Source organism: Felis catus, chromosome B1, assembly GCF_018350175.1.
Source record: "Felis catus isolate Fca126 chromosome B1, F.catus_Fca126_mat1.0, whole genome shotgun sequence".
Lineage (NCBI taxonomy): Eukaryota > Metazoa > Chordata > Mammalia > Carnivora > Felidae > Felis > Felis catus.
The window spans coordinates 157,037,977-157,052,335 of record NC_058371.1 but is presented as its reverse complement, the minus strand read 5'-3'; the positions used below and the strand labels follow the sequence as shown (position 1 = coordinate 157,052,335).

General features: G+C 35.2%; 1 long non-coding RNA gene across 1 annotated transcript in view; it reads left to right on the top strand.

The window, feature by feature from the left end:
• Window positions 1-2,077: 2,077 nt before the first annotated feature.
• The window catches only part of LOC109499150, a 64,760-nt gene continuing 52,478 nt past the window's right edge, over window positions 2,078-14,359 (top strand). Inside the window, exon 1 of the long non-coding RNA XR_006597075.1 lies at window positions 2,078-2,156. This is a non-coding gene — a long non-coding RNA (uncharacterized LOC109499150). The remainder of the gene's footprint in view (window positions 2,157-14,359) is intronic.

Sequence of the window (14,359 nt, the reverse complement as noted above, 5' to 3'; positions counted from 1 at the left end):
CAAACAAACAAAAACAAAAAACCAAAAACCCCACATGATATACATAATTAAAACCATTAAAAATATGTTTTTTAATTTATATGTGTATTACTGATATATAATAAATAAATGGTGGAATGAAGTAGACCAAGTAATATCTATAGACCCTGTAGCCTACATTCTAATATCTGTTCTTCAAACTAATATGAAGTTTTACCCACAACCTCTAATTTGTTATTCAGACTAATTTAGGAATGAATACTTTAAATTTTTCTGGAGTGCCCTTGCTAAATTTCTCATTTCCAGTGTAGTCACTTTAAAATGCTAATTAAGGAACTGTAGTCTGAAATCAGGAGGTGGAGCCATCTCCTTCTGCATCTCTACCATGAGGGGTAGAAATAACAAAATTTATAAAATACAGCTCTTTTTGCAGTAAAAATTGTAGAATATATCTTTTTATGATATGACAAGGTCTGAAGCAAATAATGATTTCTTCTTTGTCAACAGTGATATTGATCCAGTGCCATTCAGAAAATTTTTTTTAATTATGTCATATTTTAAGATGAACACAAACAATTTTACAATTTTAGCTCTAAAACTTTGTTTTTTTCTCTGAATATACTTTTTCTGTTCTGGTCCATTGCCCTTGCTGTCAAGGCTGCCTGAATGCTCTTCAACTTTCCCTCTTACTGGCTCCATGAATCTTTCTATGACACTGCAGGGCTGTGAGAGGGGTCCTCTGTATTATAGGTACTATGTTTACCTGACTAAATTGCCCATTAGACGTCTTCTCTCTTGAGGATTGCGACTGGATCTTGTTCCCTATTATATTTATAGCTCTTACCCAATGCACTGGTCCATTATTGATGTTCAATAAATATTTGATGAATGAGTGAATAAGTGACTTTCACTGGACTTGTAAAGAAAGTGGCTGATACAACCATGGATTTGAAGTTGTAATGCTTAGCATTGGAACATGTAGGTATTTCCTTCACTTCTCTTTCATCCAGTATCATAGTCATCAGAATTATATTAACAAGAATTTCAGCATTTATTTAGAATGATGATAATGTGAACACCTTGATGCTATCTGACTCATTATCTATTAAATTCCTTTCAGCATGATTTTAACAACACTTTTAACATGCTGTATTTGGATTTAAAAAACATGATATGCACAATAGCATTAATCCAAATATTTGATTAACTATAATACCACATTTCCCTGTCATTAAAGATAACAGATAATTTATTATTCCTGTTGTAATTATATTAATATTCTAGCTAAATGTGTCTATTTAAATCTAACATTAAACTCTCAGTCTGGCTGATTAATATACACCAATAATTTCTTATGCTGATTTAGTATGTTTTAATGCAGTATATCTTTTTTCAAAATGCAAAGAATCTTTAGTTTCTTCTAAATATATTTATGAAATGAGAATAACATCTGAAGAATCACTAACTAATACTCATTTCCCCTCTATACTTTTTATGAGGAGTATATCATGAACATAACAGACCTTGGAGTTCTCTGTGAGACATTTAATATTATGGAGCCCCAAGGACGCATTTTAACAACGGCAAATATTTCCCTTTTGGGAGAGGGGATGTTCCAGTGATATGATGTGTAATAAGGCATTGTGCTTCTAATCTTGGAGATTTGTGGGTAATGAGGAGATAAAAACAAATAAAATAACTGGAAGCAGTTTGCTTAATATAAATGCAATAAAGAAGTAATCTGAACCCTGAGCACTGGCTAGCATGGGGCAAGCCTAACTAGATTTTCTAAGTTATAGATCAGTCAACCTTGACCACTGAATTAGTAAGTAAGTGGACACCAGTGGATGGAAAGAGCTGTTGATTAGTGCCTTGCTGTTTTCATTTCTCTTAGAAGTAGTTAGTTCTTCTTAGTGAATTATGAGCTGAAAATAATCCACAATGTAAAAAAATATAGAAACTTGAGCTGTCCTAGAGACATAGCAATGTCATCATGAAAGCCAAGGATGTAGATGGGTAGCCATGGGCTGGTCTAAAATGGAATGTCTGATTATAACTGATGTTCTAGCTTCTGTGACACAAGTCACAACACAATAGACAAAAGATGAAATTCTAGTGCTTTCAAGCTCTCCTGGGCAGGATGGCTTTTCTTGAGAAGGAAAACATTATAGCTCCAGGTAATTGTCACACACCATTTCACCATTTACAATGGTATGCACTAAAGTTTACACTTGAGGGAATTTCAAACATTCAGAAGATTAAGACTCATAAAGGAGGACACCACTATTTTATTTTTTTTAATTAAAAATGTTTATTTATTTTTGAGAGAGGGAGAGAGACGGAGCGCGAGCAGAGGGCGGGGGTGCAGAGAGAGAGGGAGACACAGAATCAGAAGCAGACTCCAGGGTCTGAGCTGTCAGGGCCTGACATGGGCCCGAACCCACAAGCCGTGAGATCATGACGCGAGTCAAAGTCAGATGCTTAACTGACTGAGCCACCCAGGTGCCCCAGGACACCACTATTTTAATCAATACATTCATTCAAAAGGAGTTCACAGGTCAGTAGAATTTCTCTTTTCTTTCTCTTTTTAGCCTCATCTTTTCTTCTTCCTATGGTAACTACTCATAATTCCCAAATTAATCATTTTGTTTTTATTAGCTACTTCCATTTAATTTCATAATCATTTGCATTGTACATAACATGAATTTGTCCAGTTCAGCTGCTGAGGCGAAGCTGGTAGGAGGAATATAAAAATGGCTTTGGATCTAGAAATTTTAGGCTTTTCTGCCTATACCACTTACGTATCTGGATTTTGAGACTGAACAAAGCTTTTCCCTGCAAGATTTTGGTGGGGAGACCTTAATCTTAAACCCTATTTCTTGGTTCCTTCCTTTGTTTTCAGTAATGCTAAAATGAGGGCCAAGTAATGTAACCTTTACAATATTGATTTCCTTCACAAGACCCAAAGCCTGTATAGAAGGTTATGCAGTCAGCTGTTAGCTGGAAGTTCTCTGAAGGAAAAAATAAATAAATAAACAAAACAGAGCTAGTAAAAGCCACCAGAGACCCTTCCAAAGAACTTTAAGAATGCTTCACAACAACTCCAAGGAAGAGAACTGCATAATATTTTATGGTTAAACAGTGCAAACACAAGACGAGATTAGTGATAGGTTGCTAAACTTGGGATAAATTAAAATGAATAACATATCTAAAGGGCAATTATTACAACCATTTATTGAATATTTTCTTCATGGTTATACCAAGAAAAAATGTTAGTTGTTCACATCATTATTTAACTGATTCACTTAAAAAAAATGTAGGCTGTCAAATTGCCACATTAAAATGCCAAGGTGTTTTCATCATGGTCAATAACATGATGTTCACAAAGAAATTTTCTGTTTTTCCTTTATTTATAGACTTTTGATCATAGAAATAGCATTTTCCACTGTAAGTTATATGTAATTTATTTGACACAATGTCTGTGTCTGTTACATTGGCAATGTGATACTATTAAACCAAAGGATTAAAAGAAAAAAACTTTGTAAATGAGAATATGATGTAAGTTTCCTATAATATCCCAATTTCCCTGTTTTCTGGCTTTCTTATTCATACAATAGCTTTGGTCCATCCACTTTTTTAAATGTCAGTGGTAGGACAAATTCCATCCATAGGTGTTGTTCTGGAAAACCTGGGTTCTCTCTTCTCTAAATCTCAAACTGATACTTTGAAGTCAAAATGAGCCCCTCTGAAGGCTAATATGTTTGCCATACATATGGGATAAAAAATTCTGTTATATTTTGCTTTAGTAGATACTGTTTTGAGCCATGACAAAGATTATTGTGAAATTTGAATTGTCTCTCCTTGTGGGATCTCTCAGCTCCCATAGTTCTTCATGGCTACAGGCTCAGTCTCAATTACATAATTCCAACACACTTTAATCCAAAAAAAAGAAATACATCATTGTATTCTAATCTAACTTTCATTTATAAATATCGTCCAAATAGTAATGAACATGGCAGTCCTGTATGACATATGATAAGTGTATTTTATTAATTTTCTAAACTGTAAAATGAAGATATATATGTATAACTTTTATGTTAGTTATTAAAATTACTACATGTTGATATTAGAAAATTTGGCAAAAGTGACATAAATTAAAAAATTAAGGGGCACCTGTGTGGCTCAGTCGGTTAAGCATCCAACTTCGGCTCAGGTCATGATCTCACTGTTCGTGAGCTCAAGCCCCACATCAGGCTCTGTGCTGACAGCTCAGAGCCTGGAGCCTATTTCAGATTCTGTGTCTTCCTCTCTCTCTGACCCTACCCCGTTCATGCTCTGTCTCTCTCTGTCTCAAAAATAAATAAATGTTAAAAAAATTTTTTAAAAATTAAAATTTCTCACTTCTATATTTAGAAGTAACTACCATTTACCATTTGTGCTGGTCAATAATGGATGCCATCACAAAATGCCACAAGGTGGGTGGGTTAAACAGGAATTTATGTCTCACAGCTGTAGAGCCTTGAAATCTAAGGTTATAGTGTTAGAGTTCCTTCTGAGATCTGTGAGGGGGAAATCTATTCCCTCCTTATCTTAGCTTCAAGTGGTTTGCTGGCAATCTTTGCTATTTGCTGGCTTCTGTTGCATCATCCTTACTTAATACTTTCATCCTCACAGGGCATTCTACCTATTTGTATGTCTGGCTCTAAATTTCTCCTTTTTTTTTCTTTAATTTTTTTTAATGTTTTATTTATTTTTGACAGAGAGGGAGAGAGAGACAGAGCATGAGCGGGGGAGGGGCAGAGAGAGAGGGAGACATGGAATCCGAAGCAGGCTCCGGGCTCTGAGCTGTCAGCCCAGAGCCCGACGCGAGCTCGAACTCGTGAACCAGGAGATCGTGACCTGAGCTGAAGTCGGACGCTCAACCGACTGAGCCACCCAGGCGCCCCTCTAAATTTCTCCTTTTAATATGAACAACAGCCATATTGGATTAGGGGTCCACCCTACTCCACTGTGACCTCATTTTAACCAATTATATCTACAATCACTCTATTTCCAACTAAGGTCCCATTTTGAGGTTCTAGGTGTTAAGACATCAGCATATGAATTTGGGAGGGGGCACCATTCAACCCATAACACCATCTCATTATGTATATTTTGCATTTCCTATGCTTATGTAGTAATAATTATCATAATTTACTAAGTCCAGACTCTGTACCAGTGACTACATAAACCAATTCAATAATTTATTAACTTTTATTTGAGAAGGTATCAAAGAAATCGCACCACTATCACCATTCTACTATAGAGAAATACTTAGGCATAGAGAAAATAAGTAATTTTCCCAGTGTCACATAACCAAGTACAAATCTAGGCTACCTGAACCCTGACTGTAGAAGATTCGTGTTGTACGTTGTTTTATAACCTGAATCTTAAAAGTCTCTTTGGTGCTATATAGGCCATTTGTCATGTAAACATCCTGGACTTAGTATGTGACAGAAGACTGAAATGGGTTCATATTAAGAAATCACCGTATCCAGAACTATCTGACAAAACCACCAAACACTTGATGCTTTTCTCCATGATTTGTATTTATAACTTTGGACTGCCAGATACTGCATCCACAAGTTCCTAGTTGTGTCCGTTTGGGGAAAAAAATAAACCCTCTAGTAATAATGATATAATTGCTTTGCTTTGGTGTAAAATTTCAAATAAATACCAAGATATTTATGGTAAAAGATAAGTTTTCTACCATACCATTTCCCATTTGTCAGCACCATATCCAGGACCACTGGATAAATTTCAAATGATACAATTTTTTTTTAGAATAATAAATATAATTAAAGAATCTAAAATAACATTTAAGTGTTCTACTATTGAACTATATGAACTGTTATTGACACTATTTTTTCATTTTATAAATGATGAAAATTGGGCACAGAATATATAAGTCTTTTGTTTCAAATCATCCACGTGTTCAGGACCAGGTCTGGGACTTGAACCCATATCGCCACCCCTTGAGAGCCAGAGCTCTTGTTCTTAATTACTTTATGTGATAATAATGTGCTATAATGTATTTAATGAAACTCTTTGCCCATCCTTCAGTCATTTGAATACCAATTAACTGTATCCTATATATGCAATAGCCATTATGCCCTGCTCTCCTTCATGAACACAAAACTAATCCAGAGAAATATAATATTATTTAAGGGGCTAATAGTTCTTCACATTTTTTAGTTCATTAACAGCACAGGGTTCAAATTTATTCAGTAAATGGAAATATAGTATTCATTCTCCATAGATAACTGAATATTATAATCTTATAACCTTATAATACTTGTAAGAGATCAAACCAATATGTTGTTTCAGAAATATACTAATATTTATGCACATTTTTCTTCTAAATGCAAAAAACATATACACAGAATTTAAGATGCGTGTATAATTAAATTAAGAGTGGAAATACAAATGAAGGTTTGACTTTAAGCAGGGCCATGGAATGTAATAGTTCTAGAAAGTGAAAAGACTTCCAGACCTGTAATAATTTTCCTTCTTACCAGTTTCAGAACTTAAAGAAGGACATGTTAGAATATGGCCTTTTGTTAGCAATGGAATTTTGTTTTTTCCCCCTAATATCAAAGTTTAATTCAATTGAATGCCTTGCCTTAACTATTTTCCTTTATAATTAAATTTTATAAAATTTCAATAGAGGTCACAAGCTCAAATACTCCTAAGTGGAGAAAACAAAACCTGAGGCAGGCACCTTCTTCATATCTTTTATCACTTTTTAAATTTTTTTTTAATATTTATTTGTTTTTGAGAGAGAAAGAGAGAGAGAGAGACAGAGCATGAGCAGAGGAGGGGCAGAGACAGAGGGAGAAACAGAATCCGAAGCAGGCTCCAGGCTCCACTCTGTCAGCATGGAGCCCGACGCAGGGCTTGACCTCACAATCTGTGAGATCATGGCATGAGCAGAAGTTGGATGTTCAACCAACTGAGCCACCCAGGCACCCCTATTTTGTCACTTTTTACCGAGATGTATTTAGTAGAATATTTCTATATCATAAGAAAACAGCAGGGAAAACATATTACATAATGCAGGTTACCATTAGCCTTGGCTATCAGAGCCACACTAATGGGAGGGAGGGATTGTGGAAATTGGAAAGTCCATGGCCTTGTGTAAATTAGGCACACACTAACCATCTCCTGTTGTTGATGCTGGGCCTAGTGCTGCCAGTGTGTCTGACATTTCAAGATAATCTGGAAGACCATATTTTATATGAATTCTCCCAATTTTTAAGTGTTGGCTAAAAACAGTTATGTGCCAAACAAAATAAATCTACAGGCTAAATCTGTTCTTTAAATCGCCAGCATGCAACTTCTGAAATATTGGCTTTGGTTTCCTACAGTCTGTCAGCTGTTTTTCGGAACAGAGAAGAAAAGTTTGAAATAGCATCAATCAAAATCCTATTTGTGATTCAGTTGTCAAAACTAGTCATTTACTTGTTTAATCTTAGATATTGATCAAAGGGCACAAACTTGAAGTTAGAAGATGAATAAGTTCTGGGGATCTAATGCACAGCATTGTAACAACATTATGTACTTGAAAATTTCTAAGAAACTACATCTTAAAGATTCCCACCACAAAAAGAAATGATAAATATGGGACATGATGGAGGTGTTAGCCAAGTCTAGGTTGGTAATCATACTGCAATATATAAATGTATGTGCAATATATAAATGTATGAAATCAATGTATTGTATACCTTAAACTCACACAACGTTACAAGCCAATTATATCTCAAATTACAAAAAATACATATTCTGCTGTAACAGCCAAGTCATCTTCATTTCTATCTATTCTTCACAGAGCAGCCATATTGATCTTGTCTAGGCATAAAGCAGGCCATGTCATTCGTATTCCCCAAACCACTGAGCTCCTATTGATAGTAAAAGCCAAAACCTTGTAAGTTCTCACATGACTTGCCCTCATTAACTTTCTAATCATGACCAGGCCTCCTATGGCTCTTGGCTCCCTTCCCTCTCCTTTACCTCCAACTCACTGAACTCCTTGGTATTTCTTGAACATTTCAAGGCTCTTCTCTGAGGACTTTTACTCTTTTCTCTATCAGATTTTTTTTCCCACTTATATTTACCTGGCCAGTTCTTTCATTTCTCTCAGGTTTCCATTCAAAAGTCACTCTCCAAATAAAGCCTTTCCTCACCTCTCTATCTAAAATTTCAACCCCGCCCCCCAATACCTAGTTCCTCGTGGTATTCTTACCTGTTTGTCTTCTTTTTTCCCCTCCACAATCTAACACATACACCTACACTATGGATTTGTGGTGTTTTTATCCTTTATCTGCCCTACTTTAACAGCATTTAGTTATGATTTTGCAAAAACTTCATAAATTTTATTCGAATGGACCATTTTTCTATACTGTTAATAAAGTCGAGAGCATAACATTATGCTCTCAATTTGCACAGATCATTTTAGGGGTGGTATGGATCAATTCAATGTTTTCTGATGACTTATTTTATTAAAGCGATAGAGATTAGTGAGCCAAGGATAATTAATAATTAAAAATAGGATGTCTCTTTCAAATATTTAGTCTCCAGCAAGTCTTGGCTATTGATTGGAATACGTGATGAGTTACTCAAGTGTTTAACTGAATGAAAAAAAGGCAGGTTAAATGTTGGGGTTAGCTGTCCAAGGGAATATTTTTTATATTATGTAGCCATAAATATATTTGCTACCAGTATACTCAAATATTACCCACTGAGCAGCCAATGTGATGCTGATATAGCATAAAACAGATTGTCACCCCTCTCTTTCAAAATCCTCTAATGTCTCTAGATAACATTCAGAATAAAACTAAAAGTTATTACAGTGGATTGCTCAGACACCTCCTTCAGACCTTTACTCAAATACCATATTTTGATTTTGCATTCCTGATGATACCAATTAAAAGAGCAGTACCTTCAGCCTCCTTCTATTCCTCTGCTTTGTTTAATTTGCTATATTCTTACTTTTTTCTTTTTGCCTTTCTCCACTATAAATGTAAGCTCTATGAGGGCAGAGGTTTCCATCAGCATTTTTCACTAATGCATCTTCTGTAATTTTACCAAATCAGTTACTTCAAGTACACGTGTTTATAATCTATACACATTCACAACATAAATGCAAATGCATTGTTTCTCAAACTAAATTATTATATAGACTAAATAGAAATACAAAGCAGTTACTTTTCTTAATAATAATTGTGTTTTCTGCTCGTTTACAACTATAATTTATTTTTTAATGTTTTATTTATTTTTGGGAGAGAGAGAGAGAGAGAGAGAGAGAGAGCGAGCATGAGCAGGGGAAATGCAGAGAGAGAGGGAGACACAGAATCTGAAGCAGGCTCCAGGCTCCGAGCTGTCAGCTCAGGGCCCGATATGGGGCTTGAACTCACAAACCGCAAGACCATAACCTGAGCTGAAGTCGGATGCTTAGCGGACTGAACCACCCCTACAACTATAATAATTTAGAATAAATTTAAAATTAAAATCATTCTGAAGTTTAAAAATAGACTTCAACTAATTCTTACTAAATAGGACTCTGTCATTTGTGTCAGGAGGCAGAAGTGATTGAACAAAATTCATTTAAAACCAGTTGAAACTTTGACAAATGTGAGTCCCTGAATAGTTAGGAAGAATTCTCAATATAAATAGGGGTGCCTGTCATTAACATAAAAATGAAATTGAGTTATAAATGACAATTTATGAATTATGTAAGATTTTCATGTTCTAATATCACAACCAAAACATTCACAAATTCAATTATGCATGGTATTGGTTGGGATAAATTAGGTGGCATTGTGGTTTCACAAAATTACCAGCTGCTAAACTTGTTCACAGCTTATTTTTATTTATTGTTACATGTCTACTGTGGGTCAGGAAGGGCGAAGCCTCTCTTCCCATTGTAGTCCCTCAGGGTTGTGGAGTGAGAGGGTTCACATATTATTTTAGAGAAGTGACTTGGAAGTCACATATGCTTTCACCTCTTGACATCAATATATGCTTTCAAAACTAGACAGAGGGGAGGGGAAGTGGTGAAGTACAATTAATTTTTGAAGTTTCTGTGCACAATTGACATTCATTTCATTAACCTGGGCAAATGGCAGAGACATACCTAACTTCAAAGGGGATATAAAAATGCAGTAGTATCCTGTTCTTTGATGGCAGAAGACAAGAAGTAGAACTGAATTATGTGAATATGTATGAATGGCACTAATGATTATGCAAGGGTATTTAAATGGGATGTGAAAATTTGCTGTAGATCATTCCAATGGAAATGAAACTATGCTGGGGCACTTGGGTGGCTCAGTTGGTTAAGCATCCGACTCTTCACCTCAGGTCATGATCTCAATGTTTGTGAGTTCAAGCCCCACATGGGGCTCTGTGCTGACAGTGCAGAGCCTGCTTGGGGTTCTCTCTCTGCCTCTCTCTCTGCCCCTCCCCTGCTCTCTCTCTCTCTCTCTCTCTATTTCAAAATAAATAAAAGCTTAAAAAAGAAAGCTATGTCAATCTGTCTTTAAAAAAAACAGTTCAATTTTTGACAGATCACTGCGAAATCCCACTGATCAAATGCCACAAGAAACACACTGGTAGATAGTAACAGTGATGATAAAATTTAGTGAGCTTGCTGCAGCAAGGGGGAGCACAGCTCAGAGAAAGCATGGGACATCCCAACGAGGGAATGAGAGGTGGAGGGGCTCCTAGGTTTCTAACAGGAGGTGAGCTTGTGCTGAAAATTATCAGAAGTTTTTAAGGCAACAGGGGCTACTTCTTGATTGCACTATGTAGAAGTGGGAGGAATTCTGTGACTAAATACATGACTAGGGTTGTCATGGCTGAAGGGCAGCAGCAATCCCTGATAGCAATGTGACTGTGTTTTAGTCTTACCCTTGCACAGTTCAGTCCATCACAGAGTGGTCTTGCTGGATCACTTCCTGTATTCTGTGAGCACTATTTGTACCTGGTTGGGAACACTGTGCCCTCGTTGGCAGCACAGCCAGAAGAGGCATTTCTGCTTTTCACAGAGGGTAGTTTGAAATTCATTATTTTTTAAATACAACTTAGTTATCATTACAGCAAATAAATAAATGAATAAAATTTATTTTAACATGATGCTAATGGGTGGGGGTGGGCAGAGGTAGTCTTAAATTCAATGTTTTCACTGTGTCTTCTGTTGATGGATTTAGTTAGTGATAAATAATGAAAAGAAAATATAGATTTGGACCAGACAAGTGAAGGCTGGTCAAAATGCACTGACCTAAGAACCAAGGACAATTGTGGACTTGAATCAAAGGAATGAGATAGATTTAGCAAGTACATAAAATTTTACTCTTCACTTTCTCTGTTGCAAAACATTTAATTCTATAATATGCACTTAGAATTCAAGGAGTATTGCAAAAAAAAAAAACTAATGGAAAATGTTTTTTCAAAGTGCAAGTTACTTGTCTCTCATGCTTTATCTATAGGGTCATGATTCAGCCAAGCAATTTGTTGATATTTAATCTAAAAAGTTAGCATTTCAAAATGCTAATATTAAACAATTCCAAGTCACTTCTCTAAAATAATATCAGCAACAAAAACTCCATGTCAGAAGTATATTCTTTCACCTTTTGACATTTACCCATTTCTGCCACCTCCTTCCCCAGACTCTGGCAACTATCAATCTGTTCTCTTTTCTAGGATTTCATGATTTTTTTTAAGATAAAAAGGTTACATTAGAAGACAAATAGTAATGGGGATGTAACGTACAACCCAGTGGTTATAGTTAACAATATCATATTGTATATTTGAAAGTTGCTAAGAGAGTAGATCTTAAGTATTCGCATGACAAAATATTTTGTAAGTATGTAATGTGATTGTTAATTCAACGTATTGTGGCAATCATTTTGCAATATGTACATATATCTATCATTATACACCTTGGACTAATATGTTATTATATTTCAATAAAACTGGAAAAAATTTTTTAAAATTGTGAAAGTGATGTATAGCTTGTTTTTTTTTTTTAACTCTCATTAGGTGCAAGCTACATTTCTCTCTTTCTAAACCCATTTGAGTAGTTTAATAGTAAACACAAACATACATACTCAGATATATACACTCAGTGTTCTTATAAAGTAAGATCAAAACATTTTTACAAAGAAAATTGTATAATATGAGTAAGAAATATAGTGATAATAGAAGTGTTTATAACATTTAGCATGTGCTAAGTACAGTAATATCATATATATTATAAATTATTTTAGGAGCACCTGGGTGGTTCAGTCCATTAAGCATCTGACTTCAGCTCAGTCATAATCTCCCAATCTGTGAGTTCAAGCCTCCTTCCCTCTCTCCCCCCCCCCCTCTCTCTCTCTCTCTCTCTCTCTCTCTCTCAAAATAAATAAACTTAAAAAAAATATTTTTGGAAAAATAAAATAAAATAAAATAATGAAATGATATTTGCAGATGTAATTGATTAAGGATCTTGAGGCAAGGAGATCAACTTGTATTAAAAAAGTGGATCGTAAATACATTTATATGTAACCTTAAACCAGGGAATTAGAGATTTCACATCACAACACCACACACACACACACACACACACACACACACACACACACACGAGAAGTGACGTGAAAATAGAGTAAAGAAAGATTTCAAGATGCTGGCCTTGAAGTATGGAGTTATGGAGTGCGTGGCAACAAGACAATGAAAGCCAGCAGCCACCAGAAGCGAGAAAGGGGCAAGGGGTGGATTCTCCCCTACAGCCTCTAGAGGGAGCCCTGCTGACACCCTGATATTAGCCCAGTGATTATGATTTCAGAATTCTGGCCTCAGGGTCAGGAAAGAATAAATTTCTGTTGTTTTCAGCCCTCAATTTATGTTAGTTTGTAACAGCAGCCACAGGAAACTAATGCAAGCATTGTATGCAAAATAAGTTTTAACATTGGCTAGATTCTGATTGTTTAAACAAGTCATAAAAATATGAGAAATTTGCTATTTTGACCTTGCCGTTTCAGAGCTTGCTAGCAACATTGCTGGAGCAAACAAAGATAAACCAGTATAGATTCTTTACAGAGATGAGGTTTTAGACAGGCAGGGTTTATTTTTTATAAATTTATGAAAAGTTTATTATTTCTGGATAAAATAGAGTAATTTTTATAGAAAGTGCTATTAGTTGTTTCCATTTTGAGAAAAGTTTTGATTTTCTCACAGAATTAACCTGAGTGATAGTTGTCTTCATACCAATTAAAAACTAGTTAAACCTCCGGAAAGCAGACAGCATAATTATAGTACTCTATCCTTGAAAACAACATAATTTACCAAAAGGAAGTTTAGAACAGTATCTGCCAGATAAACTACCATTTAATCCCCATTAAAAAAGGATGCCTGACAATTGAGTTGACAAGGCTACCATTTAATGATAAGGGTAGCTAGAGGGAGAGTGGGCTTCAAACATAATATAAAAAAAAATTTTTACATAGTAATTTCATGAGGATAATTATACCTCAAAGTTAACATGTGAAGTGGGCAATTCAATATATAACTCAGAAGTTCAGTTAAAATATACCTTTAAGACATATTGCTATATGGTTATAATGTGTCCTAGGACTAGGAAGAGAGTATATAGACAGAAAAGAGAAGGGGGGGGTCTCATGAGAAGACCAGGAATTATGCAACAATTTAATATTGAGAATTAGGTTTGTATAGAATTGACCTCATAGATACAAAAAAAGAAAAAGAAAGAGATACATGCAAATAAAATTCAGTAAATGGGAAGTATAGGTATCATACAACAAATAAAGAAAAAAAATTCAGAGGAAAAGATTTAGCAAAGATTAACATTCATATTCTAAGTTACAACAAAAAAGGCAAGACAAAGAACACCCAGGAACTCTATTAAAAAAAAAAGTAAGACAGTGGAATATGGTGAAAATTGAGCTAGGCTAACTAAGGAAATAAATTAAGGAGAAATAACACAATTAGATACAATCAAGTGGAAATGAAGCAGAAAAGGGAGAATCAATAGTACAGAAAACATATCAGTTTTATGGAGGACAAGCTTAGATAATCATATATAATGTGAAAGCAAAGGATGAAGAAGGCCAACCAGTTTATATAAAGAATATAATATTAAGAACACAGGAGATCTGAAATAGTGATACTCGAGTTTCCCTGAAAGGAACAAAAGCAATGAAATAGGACATATTCAAATTTTAAAAAGAAGAAGGAGAAGAAGAAGGAGGAGGAGGAGGAGGAGGAGGAGGAGAAGGAGGAGAGGAGAGGGAGGAGGAGGAGAAGAAAATAATATTAATGAGGTAAATGAAAAATTGACTCTAAC